This window comes from Girardinichthys multiradiatus, chromosome 14 (assembly GCF_021462225.1).
Source record: "Girardinichthys multiradiatus isolate DD_20200921_A chromosome 14, DD_fGirMul_XY1, whole genome shotgun sequence".
NCBI lineage: Eukaryota > Metazoa > Chordata > Actinopteri > Cyprinodontiformes > Goodeidae > Girardinichthys > Girardinichthys multiradiatus.
In genome coordinates, this window is record NC_061807.1 from 4,386,093 (window position 1) to 4,406,188 (window position 20,096).

At 39.9% G+C, this 20,096-nt stretch overlaps 1 long non-coding RNA gene across 2 annotated transcripts in view; it reads right to left on the bottom strand.

Moving 5' to 3' along the window:
• Positions 1 to 4,423: 4,423 nt before the first annotated feature.
• The window catches only part of LOC124880374, a 39,219-nt gene continuing 23,546 nt past the window's right edge, over positions 4,424 to 20,096 (bottom strand). The window contains exons 3-4 of one of the 2 annotated variants that reach the window (XR_007041307.1): positions 19,154 to 19,316; positions 4,424 to 5,362 (exon numbers count right to left, since the gene is read on the bottom strand). This is a non-coding gene — a long non-coding RNA (uncharacterized LOC124880374). Of the gene's footprint in view, positions 5,363 to 19,153; positions 19,323 to 20,096 lie in introns of both variants that reach the window. The other variant, XR_007041305.1, reaches the window with a different exon arrangement.

The window sequence follows — 20,096 nt, forward strand, 5'->3', positions numbered from 1 at the left end:
AAAGCTTTCCCAATGTTTGATCTTATAGTCTCAGGAAAGAAAATATCATTTATGGTAGACTGAGGAGCAACTTCTTCTGTTGTTAAGGCAGAGGAATTTTCAACACCCCCAAAACTCAGCGGAAACCATGCTTTTTCTATATCAGCATCAGGGCAGACGGCAAGGGAACACGTTTCAAAGCCCATTGCATGTGTAACACCTGATGGGTTTACTTTCAAACATTGTTTCCTCTTATCATCATTGTGTCCTGTAAATTTGATGGGTAGAGATTTGATGTGCAAGCTAGGGATCATTCTAATGTCCACCCCAGAGGGGGTAAGGGTCTCTACTCAGGCTGACAGTGTTTGCAGAAGTACAGTTCAGTTCACAAGCATTAAATTATGCTTATGAGTGGAAAGTGCAAAATTCATTGTGTTCACAGCAGTTGCTGAAGCAGGTTAGATCAGTTGTTAATCCTTCCTGTGATTTTATGCAAGCTGGTGATTTAAACTGTATTGCTCATATGTCGTTGGGTTTTGACAAAGAATATGAGAAAGCTTGGTTTCGCATTTCTTGTGAAAAACTAACCACGTCTATGCTGTATTAAAATGCTAATACAGCCGCGCTTGCTGTTTGTCTGAACTCACACCAGCTGCAGTTTTTCAAAACAAGAGACACTGTCCCAAACATCGCTTTGGCAAAATCTGTAACACAAAAGTGGACAGATGTGAACTATTTTGTGTTGCAATGTGAAAAAGTATCTGATTGGACTGTGGTACCAACAAATTCTAATTTTATGTTTTCTAAGAGACTTTCTGCATTTAAAAGACCTTTTCTTAGCACACTGCACTGCCAAAGAACTGTTCAGAAATGATCTGTTTTCCCAAAATGGCTCATTCATTGAAATTGAAGTCATTAAACATCCATTGTTGGTCCATGTGCCTCCTGGCCTGTGGGCAAAAAGTAAATATGATGTGGGACTCATAAAGGTTGTGAACCTGTTGTTGTGACTCCAAAGTCAAACTACAGACCGTGTGTGAAACAATACTCACTCAAACCAGAAGCCATTGCAGGAATCAAACCTGTTTTTGAATCGCTTCTGAAAGAAGGAATTATTGTTCCTTGTGAAAGTTCTCCTGTAAGAACTTCTCTTTTTCTTGTTAAAAAGATCAGGAGTAAAGGAGAACCTGTTGAATGGAGGTTTGTGCAAGATTTACAAGCTGTAAATGCTTCAGTAGAAGCCAGATCTCTTACAGTTCCAAACCTGCACACTATTTTGTCACAAGTTCCTCCAGATGCAAAGTTTTTTTCTGTTGTTGATCTTTCAAATGCGTTTTTTAGTGTACCTGTTGATAAGCAGAGCCAATTTTGGTTTGCTTTTGAGTTTGAAGGAAAACCTTACACTTTCGCTTGTCTGTGTCAAGGTTATTGTGAATGTGTGTGTGTGTGTGTGTGTGTGTGTGTGTGTGTGTGTGTGTGTGTGTGTGTGTGTGTGTGTGTGTGTGTGTGTGTGTGTGTGTGTGTGTGTATGAGAGAGACAGGAAAAAGTTTAGTATAGGTTCAGATTTTGCACACAGAAATATTATCAGTCAGTCAATTGTCCACATGCGTGTTACTTCCTTCCACAACATGCACTATACTCCTTTTTAAAACAACTTTCTTTTCCAATCTCTAATGTTCCTTTTCACTTTTACCTTCTTTTCCGACTGATTGCAATATTTAATAAAACTTCCTGCAGGAAAGTTTTAACTCTTCTGAATTGATGCACTCTGTGCTTTTTATTTTTTTTCTTATTTTTCTCCCAATCTCCATCTATCAACTGTTTTACTTTATTTAACTGATTTACACTCAAACTTCCACCCTGTGGAAAACCAAACTTATCTTCACCCCATGCCCCGTGATACATAACGGGGCATGGGTGAAGATAGGGGATGGCACCTCCAATCACCATTCTTTTTCTTTACCGGAACAACAGGTGAAGCCCAGGGGCTGCAGCTCTCCTCAATGACCCCATTGGCCAGCAGAGTCGTCACCTGTCTGTCAATTTCCTCAGCATGTTGATCCTGACACTAGCAGCCAGCGCTTGCAGGTGCTTTTGGATGATACTGGGACCTTCACAATCCAACAGCAGAATGATCCCGATATTAGTGTTGTGTTGAACTGGATTAGCACTGGGGGGGCCCGTCCTCCCAGGGGAAATTAAAAGGCTGCTCCCGGTGGCTTCGGAAGCTTTGGACTGAGTTCCCTAGGTTGTCATTAGTGAAGGGACTCCTCTGCCGTACAGTAAAAGCCTCTCCTCTTGGGGAGGCACAACATCAGGTGGTTGTGCCTGCATCGCTTGTCTCTGATGTACTGTTTCAACTGCATGGGGGCCCTGTTTCAGCACATTTTTCAGCACAAAGAGTGTGGGAGTGGGCTAGAGTACATTATTATTGGCCCTCCATGCTCAGGGACATTCGGCAGTGGTGTGAACAGTGTGTACCATGTCAGGCCCGCAAAGCCCCTGTACCAAAACATCGCGCTCCAATGGGGGGCTTACAGACTGATCGCCCTTTTCAGAGAGTCGCCGTGGACATTTTAGAGCTTCCAGTGACATTTAGAGGTCATAGATATGTACTTGTTGTGGAGGATTATTTCTCTAAATTTGTCAGTGTGTATGCTCTCCCTAACCAAACTGCCCAATCGGTGGCTCGGTGTCTGTTTGATGATTTTGTGTTACTACATGGCATTCCAGAGACTGTGCACAGTGACCAGGGCAGAAAGTTCGAGGCCGAGATTGTACAAAGACTATGTGAACTGCTAAATATTAAGAAAACTCGTACTACACCATATAATCCCAAATCTGACGGTATGGTCGAACGTTTTAATCGTACACTCATTGACCAGTTAGCAAAGTCACTGCTGTCTTGCGGTGGTGAATGGGATGACTATTTGAAACATGTGGCCTTTGCTTACAACACATCGGTTCATGCGAGCACTGGGTACACTCCCTACTACCTCACTCATGGTCGGGAGGCTCGAGTCCCTGTTGATGTGTTAATACCGAATCAGACGAATCATTCGGACTTTTCTTTCTCTCATGCTGACTTTGTCTCTGCTATGGTGGAACGGTTAGAGGTAGCCTTTGTGAATACTAGGCAGAGTGCAGCTGTCGCTCACGAGAGGCAGAAACTGTACTATGACTCTAATGCCCGTCATAAGCCTTACACCGTAGGGGACTTAGTGTGGCTGCACAATCCCAAGGAAGATAGGATGAAACTAGCTTCCCACTGGAGGGGCCCCTTTCAAATCACAGGTGTTTTGGACTCTGAGGGTGTGAAAGGCAACACTTATCGCATTAGTGAGCCCCTGGCTGATGATGCTCTTTCACAGGTTGTTCAATATGATAGATTAAAACCGTACACCATAGGCCTTATCCCTGGGCTCCCCTCGTGTACCCGCCTTTGCCCCACTCCTGATTCACCTTCACCACAGGGAGGTTCGCCTGTTCGGAGCCCTCCGGATGGGTGTGAGGTGAGGTTGCTAGTGGATAGTCCGCCTCTGGCCTTGTTGCGTGTGGGGAGAGCTGTGAGACCTCCAGGTCGGTTGAAGGATTTTGTCACTTACCATTAATGGCTGTTTGTCATTTTGGGTTGTTTTGTTTTGTTTTTCTCTGTTTTCATGCACCTTTTGTTTGAGTAGGTGTGGTCATGTTATATGTTTGACATGCTTTGCAGTGGTTTTCATTGTTCACGTATCATTGCTGCTGGTGCTGTTTTGCACTATTTATTTTTGTTCTTGTTGCTAAACGAGGATGTTTTATTTATTTTTTTGTTGGGGGGGAGGCATGTAAGTAACTTTTGTGAGACTCTTATTTTGGATGAGTGCTACTTTTGTGAGTCTCTTATTTTGAGCGCTGTCAGACAGGAAGAAAAAGGTGTGTAAAAAATAAAGAAAGAGAGAGTGCCTCTGGAGTTCACAGCTGTCATCCCTCCTTCATGTAAGCTTTATAACGTCAGTGGTCATCATCCTAAAACCCTCGGTTACACTATATTTTATTTTTTAAAACAGTGTTAGTTGTATAATAGGATTTAGTGTATAAAGGGGAAAGTATAAGTATGTATAGATGTCATGTGGTCCACACTCCTTACCAGTTGGTGGCGGTAATGCCTCCTTCAGTTGTTTGCCAACCGCCATTATAAGAAGAAGAAGAAGAGGCATCGTTTGTCATCGGTCACGTGGTTTACCGCAAGACAACACAAGCATTGAACCTTTTTACTCTGTAAACTCCTCGAAGCTTTGCTTCAAATGTTCCATCTCTAGAGTTTGGATCGAAGCCGAGTTATAACTACTCAGTAACTGTTAAAGGATCTTTTGAAGAGAAGCTAACAACAAAGATGTGGAGACAGCAGCTCAAACGGTGGCAGAGTGCAGCAGTGGGAGAGATTTCCCAAACAGCTAAAGAGGACAAAGAAGATCAGCAGCGTCTCAACATCCTGGAGGCTGATTTCAACCCTAAAGTTCTGCTGCACAGATTAGGTTTGTATGTTTTCATGTCAGTTACAGTTTAGGAACATTTTAGGTGACTAATGGATTAGCTTCTTAAAGACCAAATGTTCACCATAGACTTAAAACGGTAAACGCTTCGTCACTCGGTGGGAACGACCCACGTCCGCCATTTTGAGTGGTTTGTTGTCCTTCGACACCGATACAAGTTTGTTTAGAAACTAATTAATAGGGCTGCATGATATACCGCGGTGAAGTTAGTTTAAAGTTGGACATTGGATATTCAAGCTCCGCGGAGTTAGCGGCATCTAGCTGACGGTTGATCCGATTCAGGCACTCAGATTTCGGCTAGCTGCTCTCTGTTGCTCCCTCTTCTGACCCGCGGTGGTTCACTTAGGAACCGTCAATAAGTTTCCGAACCAAACAATCGTGGAAAATAAAAATAAATAAATTCCTTGTTTTGTGACCAATTGAAACAAAAACAATAGTAAATCATGATACTACATTACATCAATGAGGCACACTCATTTTTATTCCATTTTCAGCATTTTTAGGAATTTATTTGGTCAAAAATTAGCAGTTTTCTTCAAAAGCTTCCAGGTCATGTGACCTACTGACACAAAATCTGTCTGAAATTGTTCTACTAGTCTGTAATATTTAAAATAAAATATCTGGTGAAATGTGGTGGAGTTTCCGCCATGCCAAGGGGTCTCCCTCACTGTCTATGGCAGGGGACAGCAAGTAACTGTTAAGCTCAGCTTCTACAGCTTGTGAAAGTTGCACAAAAGATGAGGCAGGAAGTGGTGCTGTCTTGAAGAAACTGCCCAGTGATTTCTTTGCCTTCTTCATGGTGGCACTGGGTGGATCATTGGTCTGGGCCTCTGGATCAGCTTCTTTCCTAGAACAGAGAAAATAATATAGGGGAAATAAACATCCACTTTAATTATCGTGATATACATATATCACATCATTTGTTTTAATTCATATATATTTATATATATATATATATATATATATATATATATATATGAATTATATACAGTACAGACCAAAAGTTTGGGCACACCTTCTCATTCAAAGAGTTTTCTTTATTTTCATGACTATGAATATTGTAGCTTCACACTGAAGGCATCAAAACTATGAATTAACAAATGTGGAATTATATACTGAACAAAAAAGTGTGAAACAACTGAAAATATGTCTTATATTCTAGGTTCTTCAAAGTAGCCACCTTTTGCTTTGATTACTGCTCCACACACTCTTGGTATTCTGTTGATGAGCTTCAAGAGGTAGTCACCTGAAATAGTTTTCACTTCACAGGTGTGCCCTGTCAGGTTTAATAAGTGCGATTTCAAGCCTTATAAATGGGGTTGGGACCATCAGTTGTGTGTTGCGGGAGGTGGATATAGTACACAGCTGATAGTCCTACTGAATAGACTGTTAGAATTTGTATTATGGCAAGAAAAAAGCAGCTAAATAAAGAAAAACGAGTGGCCATCATTACTTTAAGAAATGAAGGTGAGTCAGTCCAAACAATTGGGAAAAGTTTGAAAATGTCCCCAAGTGCAGTCGCAAAAACCATCAAGCGCTACAAAGAAACTGGCTCACATAAGGACCGCCCCAGGAAAGGAAGACCAAGAGTCACCTCTGCTGCGGACGATAAATTCATCCGAGTCACCAGCCTCAGAAATCGCAGGTTAACAGCAGCTCAGATTAGAGAACAGGTCAATGCCACACAGAGTTCTAGCAGCAGACACATCTCTAGAACAACTGTTAAGAGGAGACTGTGTGAATCAGGCCTTCATGGTAAAGTAGCTGCTAGGAAACCACTGCTGAGGACGGGCAAGAAGCAGAAGAGACTTGTTTGGGCTAAAGAACACAAGGAATGGACATTAGACCAGTGGAAATCTTTGCTTTGGTCTGATGATTTTTTTAACTATGAGTTCTTCATTACTTACAGTTTCCTCACTTGTCTTGCTCTCAGCCATTGAAACTTTCACTAAAACTGCTTAGTTCTTTGCTATCCACTCGCGTCTACATAGGGGGCTGGCATCTAATGTAAAGAGATCCATCTGAATAGCCAAATACAGTATTTGATTGGTCAAATACTCCAAGCTTTTGTGTGATTGACAAAGCGTGTTACTTTAAGAAGAATTTATGTAAATCATAAACATAAATATTTGAGCCAACCATTTAAAAAGCTGTACATAAGCTGCTAAGCTTTCTATGTCTAAGCATGTTTTTGCTATCTTTAGGGAAGCCGCCCTACGAATTTCAGAATTCTGACCCTGACTGGGTTAAATTGCCCTTAGGTGTGGTTGTGTACATGGTGGTTTATCCCCATCATGTTTAACTTAGTCAATGGGAGATGACACTTTTGTGCTTTTTTTACCATAGAATCTTTCCATTGATGCCATTTTAAACCAGGATCTTTCTTATTGTTCAGTCTAGAACACTGACTTTAAATAAGGAATGTCATGCCTTCAGTGGTTTAGATGTTGTCCTGGGTTTTGTTGTGACCTATTAGATTAGTTTTCTTGGAGTACTTATCATTTTTCTTCTAGCACCGGATAAATTCCTTACCTCAGAGGACTTAAAGAGCTAATTACCTCTATTAGAAAGATTGGATTAGAACCAGCTCTTACCAGTAAACTCCCAAGGATTATTAGTCATTTGATTTGTTTTTCTGTGTTTGATTTTCTGTATCATTGTAATGCTTTTCCTGATGTACAGCGCTTTGAGTGCCTGGTTGCTGAAAAGTGAAAAGTAAAAAAACGAGACTATTTTTGGTAGGCAGGTTACTCCTGGAAAGGTTCCCTGTTGTTCCACATTGTCTCTTTTTATGGAGGATGGCTCTCACGGTGGTTATCTGGATTCCCGAACCTTTTGAAACATCTGTAACCCTTTCCAGACGCATAGATTTTAATGACTTTGTTATGAACCAGGATCAACGTGTTATTCATATTCTAGGAGTATGCTCTTTTCACAGCGTTCCATTGGAAACAGGTTTTTCTACCAGCATTATGAAGCAGTGAGTAACATTCAAGGGAAGGAACAACAAGGCTGGGAGACAGGAACATAGCACAGATTTCTGCCATGGCAACCATGGGAGCCAGCAGCCAGACCGTAAAGGCAATATTGGCTTCTTTTTTTTTCCCTAAACATAAAGTTTCTCAGGAAGTGCATCATTTCACAGAGGTTGTTGCTAATTATGTTCTGTTAAAATCAAACATCTGACATCTAAAGGTTTCATTATCAAATTAAAACAATCAACGATATGTTTTCAGAAAACCGTAGTAGGACTTAGTGTCATGATTTGTGATCGGCCATGTTGCTCAGCTTAGCACAATTGTCTGATCAATTCACTCACCTGTTTCTCCTCCAATCCCAGATCATTTCTTTGCCTTGCCACAGCGTTCCAGCAGTTTTCATGATCAACTTATTGTGTGTGACCCAGTTTCCGTTGCTACATCTATGATTCTTGCTAAACACTTGTTGGACCAAGCCTTCCATGTCTGCTCTTTTGCCTGCCTGTTCGTACCTCTTCCTCTTACCTCATGTCTTCTAGTAGACTGGTTCTCTGCCTCCTCTGTGTATGAACCTATTCTGAAGACCATTGGAGTTGAAAACATTACAAATTGGGGAAAAACTGTACCTGCTTTTTCCAGGTCTTTCTTAGGCTTTCTGTGAGTGCTCCTTGACTCTTGGACAACTTGTTTGATTATTCTTTTGACTCCTTTGTCAGAATTTAGTTTTATTTACAGGTCCTTCTCAAAATATTAGCATATTGTGATAAAGTTTATTATTTTCCATAATGTCATGATGAAAATTTAACATTCATATATTTTAGATTCATTGCACACTAACTGAAATATTTCAGGTCTTTTATTGTCTTAATACGGATGATTTTGGCATACAGCTCATGAAAACCCAAAATTCCTATCTCACAAAATTAGCATATCATTAAAAGGGTCTCTAAACGAGCTATGAACCTAATCATCTGAATCAACGAGTTAACTCTAAACACCTGCAAAAGATTCCTGAGGCCTTTAAAACTCCCAGCCTGGTTCATCACTCAAAACCCCAATCATGGGTAAGACTGCCGACCTGACTGCTGTCCAGAAGGCCACTATTGACACCCTCAAGCAAGAGGGTAAGACACAGAAAGAAATTTCTGAACGAATAGGCTGTTCCCAGAGTGCTGTATCAAGGCACCTCAGTGGGAAGTCTGTGGGAAGGAAAAAGTGTGGCAGAAAACGCTGCACAACGAGAAGAGGTGACCGGACCCTGAGGAAGATTGTGGAGAAGGGCCGATTCCAGACCTTGGGGGACCTGCGGAAGCAGTGGAGTGAGTCTGGAGTAGAAACATCCAGAGCCACCGTGCACAGGCGTGTGCAGGAAATGGGCTACAGGTGCCGCATTCCCCAGGTCAAGCCACTTTTGAACCAGAAACAGCGGCAGAAGCGCCTGACCTGGGCTACAGAGAAGCAGCACTGGACTGTTGCTCAGTGGTCCAAAGTACTTTTTTCAGATGAAAGCAAATTCTGCATGTCATTCAGAAATCAAGGTGCCAGAGTCTGGAGGAAGACTGGGGAGAAGGAAATGCCAAAATGCCAGAAGTCCAGTGTCAAGTACCCACAGTCAGTGATGGTCTGGGGTGCCGTGTCAGCTGCTGGTGTTGGTCCACTGTGTTTTATCAAGGGCAGGGTCAATGCAGCTAGCTATCAGGAGATTTTGGAGCACTTCATGCTTCCATCTGCTGAAAAGCTTTATGGAGATGAAGATTTCATTTTTCAGCACGACCTGGCACCTGCTCACAGTGCCAAAACCACTGGTAAATGGTTTACTGACCATGGTATCACTGTGCTCAATTGGCCTGCCAACTCTCCTGACCTGAACCCCATAGAGAATCTATGGGATATTGTGAAGAGATTGTTGAGAGACTCAAGACCCAACACTCTGGATGAGCTAAAGGCCGCTATCGAAGCATCCAGGGCCTCCATAAGACCTCAGCAGTGCCACAGGCTGATTGCCTCCATGTCACGCCGCATTGAAGCAGTCATTTCTGCAAAAGGATTCCCGACCAAGTATTGAGTGCATAACTGTACATGATTATTTGAAGGTTGACGTTTTTTGTATTAAAAACACTTTTCTTTTATTGGTCGGATGAAATATGCTAATTTTGTGAGATAGGAATTTTGGGTTTTCATGAGCTGTATGCCAAAATCATCCGTATTAAGACAATAAAAGACCTGAAATATTTCAGTTAGTGTGCAATGAATCTAAAATATATGAATGTTAAATTTTCATCATGACATTATGGAAAATAATGAACTTTATCACAATATGCTAATATTTTGAGAAGGACCTGTATATAGTGCCAATTCACAACACATGTCATCTTAAGGCACTTTACAAAGTCAATTCAATCAAATCATACAGATTTAAAATCAGGTACATACATTTCATTTAATCCTGACATTCCCGATGTTTTGGATTAGCTGAAGGTTTACAATACTCCAGCCTTGAAGAAACATATGCATGGACTAATTTTTCAGCGTCACTCGTGAGTAGGATGTTTCTAATTTTGGCAATGAAAGAAGGAAGTCCTAGAAACCTGTTTAAAATGGGATTTAAATTACATGTTCTAGTCGAAAATAACACCAAGGTTTTTTACTTTATTACCGGAGGTCAATTTAATGCCATCCAGGTTAAGTGATTGACTAAGCAGTTTCTTTTTTAAAGACTCCGGTCCAAAGACGACAACTTCTGTCTTGTCTGAATTTAGAAGCAAAAAATTTAACGTCATCCAAGTTTTTATATCTTCAAGACATGCTTGTATTCTATCTAACTGGTTGGGCTCATCGGGATTTGTGGATAAGTAAAGCTGAGTATCATCAGCATAACAGGAAAATGTTATCCTATGCTGCCTGATAATCTGACCTATTTGAAGCAAATATACAGGGGTTGGACAATGAAACTGAAACACCTGGTTTTAGACCACAATGATTTATTAGTATGGTGTAGGGCCTCCTTTTGCGGCCAATACAGCGTCAATTTGTCTTGGGAATGACATATACAAGTCCTGCACAGTGGTCAGAGGGATTTTAAGCCATTCTTCTTGCAGGATAGTGGCCAGGTCACTACGTGATACTGGTGGAGGAAAACCTTTCCTGACTCGCTCCTCCAAAACACCCAAAAGTGGCTCAATAATATTTAGATCTGGTGACTGTGCAGGCCATGGGAGATGTTCAACTTCACTTTCATCAAACCAATCTTTCACCAGTCTTGCTGTGTGTATTGGTGCATTGTCATCCTGATACACGGCACCGCCTTCAGGATACAATGTTTGAACCATTGGATGCACATGGACCTCAAGAATGGTTCGGTAGTCCTTGGCAGTGACGCGTCCATCTAGCACAAGTATTGGGCCAAGGGAATGCCATAATATGGCAGCCCAAACCATCACTGATCCACCCCCATGGTTCACTCTGGGCATGCAGCAGTCTGGGTGGTACGCTTCTTTGGGGCTTCTCCACACCGTAACTCTCTCGGATGTGGGGAAAACAGTAAAGGTGGACTCATCAGAGAACAATACATGTTTCACATTGTCCACACCCCAAGATTTGCGCTGCTTGCACCATTGAAACTGACGTTTGGCATTGGCATGAGTGACCAAAGGTTTGGCTATAGCAACCCGGCCCTGTATATTGACCCTGTGGAGCTCCCGACGGAGAGTTCTGGTGGAAACAGGAGAGTTGAGGTGCACATTTAATTCTGCCGTGATTTGGGCAGCCGTGGATACAATCCGGGTTAGCACCCGATCATCCCTTTCAGACAGCTTCCTCTTGCGTCCACAGTTAATCCTGTTGGATGTGGTTCGTCCTTCTTGGGGGTATGCTGACATTACCCTGGATACCGTGGCTCTTGATACATCACAAAGACTTGCTGTCTTGGTCACAGATGCGCCAGCAAGACGTGCACCAACAATTTGTCCTCTTTTGAACTCTGGTATGACAACCATAATGTTGTGTACATTTCAATAATTTGAGCAAAACTGTGCTCTTACCCTGCTAATGGAACCTTCACACTCTGCTCTTACTGGTGCAATGTACAATCAATGAAGACTGGCTACCAGGCTTGTCCAATTTAGCCATGAAACCTCTCACACTAAAATGACAGGTGTTTCAGTTTCATTTTCCAACCCCTGTATATAGTAAAGAGAATTGGCCCAAGTACTGAACCCTGTGGTACTCCACAATTAACCCTGAAGTTTAAAGATGATTTATCATTTACATGAACAAACTGGAATCTGTCAGACAAATAAGATTTAAACCAGCCTAGCGCTGTTCCCCTGATCCCTACAGCATATTCCAGCCTTTTTAAGAGAATATTATGGTCAACTTTCAAATGCAGCACTGAGATCTAACAGAACCAGAACAGACACATGTCCATTATCCGAGGCCATAAGAATATCATAAGTGACTTTCAGTAGAGCTGTTTCAGTGCTATGATGAGCTCTGAAGCCTGTCTGAACCTCTTCAAACAGGTCATTGCTGTATAAATGTTCACACATTTAATTAGTAACTATTTTCTCAAGAATATCAGATAAGAATGGAAGATTGGATATTGGTCTGTAATTAAGTCATCTCGATCAAGCGAAGGTTTCTTAAGTAAAGGTTTAATTACAGCTACCTTAAACCAGAAGACCAGACGTCTTTCTAGGGGCACCTGACTTTGACTGGTCTACGGTGAAATTGTCCTTTCCACTTCAGGATTATGGTTGCAGCAGCGCTCACTGGAACAGTCAGAAGTTTAGAAATGCAGCTGTAATGTTTGCCATTAGTATGTTTTGCAATAGTAAGACGTTTTTGTGAAAGTCTCTTTGCTTTTGCCAGTTTTACCCCTCTGTGCAATACTTTAGTAATAAGAAACCTTCTTATAGGATATCAATAAATTTTAAACCAGCTGATATTGATTTGAACATATAAAAGATGCTTTCTAAATGCTGACAGATTTAATATGGTTGTTTGGCTTTTTATACACCTTCAAAGATCAATTTCTTCATGGGTTAAATCCTTATTCTCTGTGTCATTCCAAGTTTTTACCCTTAACTTTCTTTGTGAAATAATTGGCTTTAATTTCTTATTACATGAGGAGTATTTGATAGTTACCAACATCTGGTGTGAATTATATGTCATTGTTTTTAAAATTTATATTAAACTGAGAAAAAGTTGACATGTTCATTGCCTATTATACCTGCTTTAAAACCTGATTGTTCCACATAGAAACTAGTTAAAAAGATTAATTATGCGGCACACTGTAAACAATCGTAGACAAGCGAGATGGAGACAAAAAAGACTAAAATGGTTTCAGTATATGGTTGTTGAGAATAAGTGAACAGATCATGACATAAATCAACAGGCATAAGAAGCAACAATGCAAAATAAAAGGATAAGAATAAATGGTAATTAAATCAAAGAATTTAATGTGACCAAAGTACCTAAATATATCTTTATTAAAAAGTGACTCAGTCCAGGCTGAAGTCAAAAAACTTTCTAATAATCATGATGTGTTTCCTGCAGATGTTAAGCAGATCCCGATGGTTAAAGAAGAAACTCCTGTAAACCATAGACCTTGTGCTGGCCTACATGACCCAAAGCTCCACCACATAAAGGAAGAACAGGAGGAGGTCTACACCAGTCTGGGGGGAGAGCAGCTCAATGGGAAGGAGGAGATTGATGCCATCAGGTTTCCAGTCATTGCTACTCCCATAAAGAGTGAGGATGATGAACAGTCCCCTCTGCTCTCACAGCTTTATCAAGACCAAATTAAAGGCAGAGCGAATCCAGAAGACATCGATGGAGGAGAAGAATCCATCAGGATACAAGATCATGGAGATGGTTCCATTTCCTCAGAAACTAAAGACACTGAGAAGGATGAAAAGACCAATGATGGAAACATTAACAAACCTTTTAGCTTCCCTGAGATTGCTGATCAATTTGTTCACCGTGGCTTTCTTCAGAAAGACATGATAAATTCAGAAATAGGATCTTTAAGCTCACTGGATGGGAAGGACTGTTTCACAGATAAGAAAAATGTGGAATCGCCAAACAAAGTCCAGACAGGAGTGAAGGTTAGCTGTGAAGACTGTGGTAAAACCTTTATTGGAAAAGGACCTTTAAACAGACACATGAGAATCCACACTGGACAGAAACCTTTCTGTTGTGATCTATGTGGACAAAGATTTAGCAGAAAAGTTAGTTTAAACACACACACGAGAATCCACACTGGACAGAAACCTTTCTGTTGTGATCTATGTGGACAAAGATTTAACCAAAAAGGAAGTTTAAACAAACACATGAGAATCCACACTGGACAGAAACCTTTCTGTTGTGATCTGTGTGGACACAGATTTACTGAAATGGCAAGTTTAAACAAACACACGAGAATCCACACTGGACAGAAACCTTTCTGTTGTGATCTATGTGGACACAGATTTACTGAAATGGGAAGTTTAAACAAACACACGAGAATCCACACTGGACAGAAGCCTTTCTGTTGTGATCTATGTGGACAAAGATTTAGCCTAAAAGGAAATTTAAACAAACACATGAGAATCCACACTGGAGAGAAGCCTTTCTGTTGTGATCTATGTGGACAAAGATTTAGCCTAAAAGGAAATTTAAACAAACACATGAGAATCCACAGTGGACTGAAGCCTTTCTGTTGTGATCTATGTGGAAAAAGATTTAGCCTAAAAGCAAATTTAAACAAACACATGAGAATCCACACTGGACAGAAACCTTTCTGTTGTGATCTATGTGGACAAAGATTTAGCCAAAAAGAAAATTTAAACAAACACATGAGAATCCACACTGGACAGAAACCTTTCTGTTGTGATCTATGTGGACACAGATTTAGCAAAAAAGAAAATTTAAACAAACACATGAGAATCCACACTGGACAGAAACCTTTGTGTTGTGATCTATGTGGACACAGATTTAACCAAAAAGGAAGTTTAAACAAACACATGAGAATCCACACTGGACAGAAACCTTTCTGTTGTGATCTATGTGAACAAAGATTTAACCAAAAAGGACATTTAAACACACACATGAGAATCCACACTGGACAGAAGCCTTTCTGTTGTGATCTATGTGGACAAAGATTTAGCCTAAAAGGAAATTTAAACAAACACATGAGAATCCACAGTGGACTGAAGCCTTTCTGTTGTGATCTATGTGGAAAAAGATTTAGCCGAAAAGGACCTTTAAACAGACACATGAGAATCCACACTGGAGAGAAACCTTTCTGTTGTGATCTATGTGGACACAGATTTAGCCGAAAAGGACATTTAAACGCACACATGAGAATCCACACTGGACAGAAACCTTTCTGTTGTGATCTATGTGGACAAAGATTTAACCAAAAAGGAAGTTTAAACACACACATGAGAATCCACACTGGACAGAAACCTTTCTGTTGTGATCTATGTGGACAAAGATTTAGCCATAAATCAAGTTTAAACAAACACATGAGAATCCACACTAGAGAGGAAAATGGCTAAGGTTTTAAGGCTCAAACAGATTACGGTCGCTGTAAAATTTGTGAAGTGAAGTGCAAGGGACAATTTTCACAGTTTTCGTTAGCCTCAGATATATGGCTACAACTCCTTCATTCAGCATAGTTAACACGCCTGCTAATGGATGCAATTTATGCATTAAATTTGTGCCTTTATTAAGAAAACAAAAACTGCGTAGTTAAGGGTTTTCATGTTGAAGAAATGTTTGAAACATCTGAGATGTTACAATACAAACAGCTGGATGTTGTTTTGATATATTCAATAAAGTTTATATATTGAGAAATACATACATGTTTTCATTCAGTTTTGATGTCTTTAGTGAGAATCTACGTACAATGGAAATTGTTATAAACCTAAAAAACATTGAAAGAGAAAGTGGTTCTACAGTCAATAGAAATTGCTCCTATGACACAATGACTGCACGTCGTTTTTATGCCAACAGCAGCTTTTTTGTATAATATAGGTGATGCAGATAATTCTTCAAAGGCACCTGTTTGTCGTGCTGTCAGGAATGTTGCTGTTGTTCTTAAACTGTTACTGTACAGCAGAGGTGTCCATGGTGTCATCTGCAAACATTCAGTGAAGTCAGGTTGTCCTCCTTAGCAGAGTGTTGCGTGTCCCTACCTGCCACACAGGACACCAGGGTTTAATTCTGTGTAAAAAGTGTAATTGTGGTTTATGTCATCAGACATACATAGCTTAGGTTTAGTTAAAGTTTAACTGTGATTCTAGATGGGAGCCTCCACCACTCACTAACACACAGACACACAAGAATAATGAAAGAAGAATTTCACAGAACTTCAGGAATCAGTGAAAGCAGTAATTTAGTTGGTATCACATTTTGAGACTTCAATCATTATCTATTGATATATTTCTGGGTTTCCAGGCATCATTCACTGCATACATGACAGTTACATTCACTGCTCCTTCACTGAATGAAGGAGATTGTTTTATTTGTTTTATATTATATTGCACAGTTTATCATTTGTGCAACAAGTGTTAACATTGATTCTGTCATTTGACTATGCTGCACCTCTCGTTTAATTAATCTGACTATGCTTTGTTGTTAACCACGCGGTTTGTTTAAATGTAATTTTATGTTTTGTGTTTTTATTCTCCTTTACTATATTCTGGTATTACAAATGCTACTCCTATTTTTTCATCTGTTTTTGATGCGTCTGTGTAAATCTGAACATATTGATAGTAATTGTTTATATTTACTTTTATTAAACTTGAATCTGAAGTACATTTTGGATCCTTTTTCTTTTCCATCAATCCCATATCCACCACTGCCTCAGGCTATAGCCACGGTGGTACTACTGGCAAAGGCAACATTGAACTTATTTCTTTATGATATATTTGAAATTCTTATGCTATGTTATTGATAATCCAACCAAAACTCTAAGTTTGTTTCTTTTTCTTTGTAAATTTATCCAGTAATTTATTGCTAACTGTTTCCTTTGTAGATCTAATGGCATCTCTCCCATCTCTACCTGAAGTTCTGCTATTGGACTGGTTCTGATTGCTCCTGTACAAATTCTTAAAGCTTGATGTTGTATATTGTCTAATTTTATCAGATGTGTGTTTGCTGCGGATCCATAAATTATACTTCCATAATCAATATTTGACCTAATTAATTCTTTTTAATGCTGTTCGATCTGCTCCCCATTCAAAACAGGCATACATCTCAAAATGTTTAATTTTTGTTTGCATTTATCAATGATTTTTTAATATATGTACTTTCCATATAATTTTTTTTATCAAACCATATACATAAAAACTTTATACTTTTTTACTTGTTCTAAAACTTGATTGTATAATTTTTGTTTTATATTTTCTTTATTGCTTTTCTGTGTAAACTCCATTACTTTTGTTTTTTCCACAGAGAATTTAAATCCCCTTCGATATGCCCATTTTTCTATTCTAATAATCTCATCCTGTATTTTCTTTTCAATTAGTTTGATATTACGACCCCTTTTCCATATAGCTCCATCATCTGCAAATAATGAGCACCCAACTTCTTTACCAATATTTTTAAATATATCATTTATCATTATAGAAAACAATAACGGACTTATACTTCTTTGAGGAGTACCATTATCTACTACAGTGCCTTGCGAAAGTATTCGGCCCCCTTGAACTTTTCAACTTCTTGCCCCGTTTCAGGCTTCATACATAAAGATATAAAATTCAAATTTCTTATGAAGAATCAACAAGTGGGACACAATCATGAAGTGGAATGAAATTTATTGGATGTGTCAAACTTGTTTAACAAATAAAAAACTGAAAAGTAGGCCGTGCAATATTATTCGGTCCCCTTGCGTTAATACTTTGTAGCGCCACCCTTTGCTGCAATTACAGCTGCAAGTCACTTGGGGTATGTCTCTATCAGTTTTGTACATCGAGAGAAATTCTTGCCCATTCTTTCTTGCAAAACAACTCAAGCTCAGTAAGATTGGATGGAGAGCGTTCGTGAACAGCAGTCTTCAGCTCTTTCCACAGATTCTCGATTGGATTCAGGTCTGGACTTTGACTTGGCCATTCCAACACCTGGATACGTTTATTTGTGAACCATTCCATTGTAGATTTGGCTTTATGTTTTGGATCATTGTCTTGTTGGAAGATAAATCTCCGTCCCAGTCTCAGGTCTCTTGCAGACTCCAACAGGTTTACTTCCAGAATGGTCCTGTATTTGGCCCCATCCATCTTCCCATCAATTTTGACCATCTTCCCTGTCCCTGCTGACGAAAAGCAGACCCAAACCATGATGCTGGCACCACCATGTTTAACAGTGGGGATGGTGTGTTCAGGGTGATGAGCTGTGTTGCTTTTATGCCAAACATATCGTTTTGCATTGTGGCCAAACAGTTGGATTTTGGTTTCATCTGACCAGACCACCTTCTTCCACGTTTGGTGTGTCTCTCAGGTGGCTTGTGGCAAACTTTAAATGAGACTTTTTATGGATATCTTTGAGAAATGGCTTTCTTCTTGCCACTCTTCCATAAAGGCCAGATTTGTGCAGTGTACGACTGATTGTTGTCCTATGGACAAACTCTCCCACCTCAGCTGTAGATCTCTGCAGTTCATCCAGAGTGATCATGGGCCTCTTGGCTGCATCTCTGATCAGTCTTCTCCTTGTTCGAGATGAAAGTTTAGAGGTACGGCCGGGTCGTGGTAGATTTACAGTGGTCTGATACTCCTTCCATTTCAATATGATTGCTTGCACAGTGCTCCTTGGGATGTTTAAAGCTTGGGAAATCTTTTTGTATCCAAATCCGGCATTAAACTTCTCCACAACAGTATCTCGGACCTGCCTGGTGTGTTCCTTGGTCTTCATGATGCTCTCTGCGCTTTGAACAGAACCCTGAGACTATCACAGAGCAGGTGCATTTATACGGAGACTTGATTACACACAGGTGGATTCTATTTATCATTATCAGTCATTTGGGACAACGTTGGATCATTCAGAGATCCTCATTGAACTTCTGGAGTGAGTTTGCTGCACTGAAAGTAAAGGGGCCGAATAATATTGCACGCCCACTTTTCAGTTTTTTATTTGTTAAAAAAGTTTGACACATCCAATACATTTCATTGCACTTCACGATTGTGTCCCACTTGTTGATTCTCAACAAAAAATTTGAATATTATATCTTTGTGTTTGAAGCCTGAAATGTGGCAAGAGGTTGAAAAGTTCAAGGGGGGCGAATACTTTCTCAAGGCACTGTATATATTTACCTGACAATTCTTGACCAAATCTTACTTGTATTGTTCTATTTGATAAAATATGTTTTGATCCATTTAAACATTTTTCCATTAATACTCATTTTACTTAATAATCCTTCAACCCACATCATGTCATATGCTTTTTCTGTCACCTGCCAAGTCTGGCACTTGGCCATCTTGGTGGTTGTTCACTGCAATGGGATTTGGCAGGACACCACTGGAGACCATCTGACTTCCAAAACTTTTGTGAAGCTCTGTGGAAGTAAGTTGAACGCTTTGACTAAATTTAGGAAGGGGGGACTCTGACCTAGGTGCTGAATGCCTGCTGTCTGAATCTGTCCCCTGCTGTGGCTGCTGTGAGTGAAAATGCAAATCTGGTACCTGAAAGGTGGGGGCCTGTTCCCACCTTTGGGATGACGCTTTCTTGAGCTCATCTGCCTTCAGGTCCACTAACTTTGCTTCAGTTTTCTCCATCCTCTCCTCAGCTTTTGAGAGCTCATATCTTTGCAGCATTCTCCCTTTGAAGAGCCGTCTGATGGTCAGTCTGTAACTGAAAATATCTTTTAGCTTTCAGTTGTGATTTCTGCTGATACAACAGGGTAAGCCTACCAACCACATCTGAAATCAGAATCTCTCTAGTTGGATTTTCAATTAGGTCAAGTAATTCTTGAATCTGTTTATCACATGCAGCAAGGTCAAACTGATTTAAAGCATCCCGCTCATCTGGAGACAAACGGATGAGATCAGCAATAACAACTTTCTGCATCTCCACGTCTGCTGAATTCATAATGGAGTTTGATTCCATCATTCTGTCAGACACTACAAAACAACAACAAAGATATTAGAATATTGCTAAAAGCAACAACATCTAACAAATGTCTGTCCAGCTATATTTGTATATATGACTATAAATATATTGGAAACATTTGATTGTAAAATGGGTGCACCAGTTGATCATTCAACCTGTGACTTATGACAACACTATGCTCCAAGTGTTACAAAGCTACTCCTTTCTCTAAGGATATTTTGTGATTTTAGTGTTAATTTTTCACCTTTCTTGGGAGGAACTAGTGATTAGACACTACTCTTAACCTTTAAGGGAATTTTGTTTAAAAATGCAAAGGAAAAGAAAATTACTACACCTTCTAAGGGTAATAGTTGCAATTTGGATTTTGGTTCACCCCCCTTTATGGCAGGGTGGATTGGATTAAATTTGGGATTTAATCTGGCAAAAATCCTGTTCTTTCAAAACATAAAACAAACTATAAAGTTCCTGAATGGATACATGCATCTAAAATAGGTCAGATACTAAAATTAACTGCAA